At 38.7% G+C, this 3,277-nt stretch overlaps 1 pseudogene; it reads right to left on the bottom strand.

Annotated features, from left to right (window-relative positions):
- Positions 1 to 634: 634 nt before the first annotated feature.
- On the bottom strand, positions 635 to 1,581 carry LOC143649258 (olfactory receptor 7A17-like; annotated as a pseudogene).
- Between the last annotated feature and the right edge of the window lie 1,696 nt (positions 1,582 to 3,277).

Below are 3,277 nucleotides of genomic sequence, written 5' to 3' on the forward strand. Positions count from 1 at the left end.
AACCATCACAAGTTAGCAATAAATTACAGTCAGTAGGCTAGTTTTCTGAAAATGGAAAGTGTGTCTTAAAAAGGGAGGACAGGCAGTCATTTCAAGGATAATGGCATTTACCAGACTATTAACCTTGTAAAATTCAGCACAGTGAAAATTTGTATTATGCTTTACTATGTGAGTAATATATTTTTAACACAAGCTTCTAATGCAAAATGAGGGTAAGGAGATCACAAAATGGATGATGCGGTAAATACCCAGATTTTTGATTCACATACTTTGAAGGTTTGGACAAAACCAATATAAACAGCACACATTTTGCTCACTAAAATGGAAACAGTCTCATATATCATCAAATTAATTAATGGAAGACATGCAGCCCAATCCTGCACCTAAGTGTATAAATCAAATTGCAAAGGGAGACCAAGATTTCTTCATTGAGTAGATGTTTAACATTAAACACAATTCTTTTCTATGGTAAGGCAATGTATGATTTAAACTTTGTTTCATCAGATTTAAGGCCATCTCTGAATCAAGGGCAGGTTCTTGTTCAGACACTGATCAAGAAATCACAGCTTCTGTCTCAGAGGCTTTGAACACTGTGAACACAAGCACATCTTCTGCCCCAGGAAAAATGTCACATTTATGACCTCACTTCCTTCTTCATGCTGAAGAATCTTTTCAGAGCCCCCTTCACATCTTTATTACTCAGGCTGTAGATGAAGGGGTTAAGCATGGGCATGACCACAGTGTACATCACGGAGGCTGAGGCAGTTGGATGTACATCTGGAGATACAATAGAACAAAGATACACTCCTATGAGTGTGCAATAAAATAAGGAGACCAATAAGAGGTGAGATGTGCAGGTGGAAAACGCTTTATATATACCCTGGATGGATGAGATCACACACACAGAGGAAAAAATCTTAGAATAAGAATAAATGATACCAGTGAATGGACCAAAAACCAGGATCCAGGTTGCAAGATACATCACTACTTCATTGATTCATTGATGAAGGCATCAGAACAGGAGAGTTGGACCATCTGATGAAGGTCACAGAAAAAGTGAGGGATCTCCAAATGTTTACAATAGGAGAGGTGTAACACAAGTAAGCTGGGTAACAAGGAATTCATAGTACTCAGGATCCAAGAAAGCGAAGCAGCAGGACACAGAGCCAGGGGTTCATGATGACCGTGCAGTGCAGTTGGTGACAGATGGCCACGAAGCAGTCATAGGACATCATGGCCAGGAGGAAGTCGTCCAACTCTCCAAAGACAATGAAAAAGAACATCTGGGTGAGGCAGCCTCATAGGTTATGACTCTCCTCTGCATGTGGATGTTCACCAGCATCCTTGGGACACTGGTGGGGGACACACAGATGTCAGCAAAGGACAGGTTGGAGAGGAAGAAGTACATGGGCATGTGGAGGTGGGAGTCGGTGATGGTGGCCAGGATGATGAGCAGGTTCCCAAAGGCAGTGACCAGGTACATGGACAGGAAGAGTCCAAAGAGGAACATCTGTAGTTCTGGTTCCTCTGAAAACCCAAAAGAAGAAATTCAGAAACTTGCGACTCATTTCCTGGTTCCATGTGTTTGATGTGACTACTCAAAAAGAGAGAAATAACATAACTAATTTTCAAACAAACAACCATTTCCAATATATCCATAATTTATATTTCAGAGTCAGGAAATTAATTTCTGGATTTGTTTATCAATTCTAAGCAGAGTCCCACCTCTGATTAGGAATTGCTGTACAACTTTTGAAACATTTCCCTAGCTGTTTGCATTCTAAGGTCTTCATGAGAAAATCATGCATTCACTTGTGGAATGACTATTCCATCCTGCTTTGCTGCAGGCACTGATTAGACAATGGAAATAATGTGCCTCAAGCAAAAGTTACCTGCAATCTGTCAAAGGGGAAAGAAATAACTAAATAATATCATCAATAAAACATATGGTATGTGACATAGTGACAGCTGCTAAAATGTGATGAAAGCAGATGAAATAGAAAGTTTGAGTGGGGATGGTCAATATTCAAGCAAGACTGGCAGGCAGGGAAACATCTGAATTGATATCTCAAGATATGGAATGTGCAAGTCACAAGAATTTGAGAAGTTTGTGACCAATGCAGGTAATGTCCAGGGCAAAGGCCCTAAGGAAAGGGCTTGATTGGATGTTCATGAACAACAGGTAAGGCAGTGTGGCAGGGTGTTAGTAAAGGGAGAGGATGAGAGATGATGAAAGAGAACTTTTAAGAACAAGGTGGGACCCCAGTGATGAAACTCCAAGTTATAGAGAGTCCCTTATCTACCTGTTATACCTCTTGCAGCTCACTAAGTTGGTTCCAAAGGTGTGTTATTCAGAGTAGATGAGAGAAATGAAACTGGTAAGATGATATGTGATAGAGAGATAGATAGATGGATAGATACATAGACAGACAGACAGATAGATAGATAGATCACATATACTTAAATATGTAAATATTAGGAGATTTATAAGAGGATTTGGCTCAAGAGTATGGGAATTGACAAGTCCAACTTCCACAGGACCCACGAGTCAGAAACTCAATGGAGGTAACTTTGAATTCCCCACAGAATCTGAACATTGTGACTTCCAATCAATGTATTCATGAAATCCCTAGAAGAAGATGGAAACCTGAAGTACAGTTAGAAATTCTTTTTTTATGACTAATTAAATGCTCAGGTCTCCCTTTCACATCCAATTGATCACATGAGGGGACACCTCTCACTGCTGAGACCCATCTCCTTGGTTGATTGTAGATGCAGTCAGCCATATGCAATTAAATGACCAATGATTTAAATCCAACTACAAAATACCCTCCCAGGAATAATAAGGTCAGTGCTTGCTTGACCATACATTTGGACACCTTAACCCAGCCAAATTCATACATGAAATTAATCATTAGAATCCACACCTAGTAAACTTGTCACCCATACACATTTCCTTAAATGTTACATAATATCATTTGAATTTAATAATATAGAATAGTTTTCACCTAACATAATTCGCCTGTCCTGCACATGCCTGGAAATGTAATAACACATTTCCCACAAGAGGTTGCAAGTACTCAACTAAAATTAATTATTATCCTTACATCTTTAACTTAAATATGATAACATGAAATTAATACAATTTATTTTATATGATATAGAGGTAAGGGAGGAAATAAAACAAAGATTTTGCATTTAGACTAACATCATAAGAAAGCAAAGAAGAAAATCCATTGTCTCCTCATTTCTGTAACTGGTTATAGAGACAAAGCTC

This window comes from Tamandua tetradactyla, chromosome 11 (genome assembly GCF_023851605.1).
Source record: "Tamandua tetradactyla isolate mTamTet1 chromosome 11, mTamTet1.pri, whole genome shotgun sequence".
NCBI lineage: Eukaryota > Metazoa > Chordata > Mammalia > Pilosa > Myrmecophagidae > Tamandua > Tamandua tetradactyla.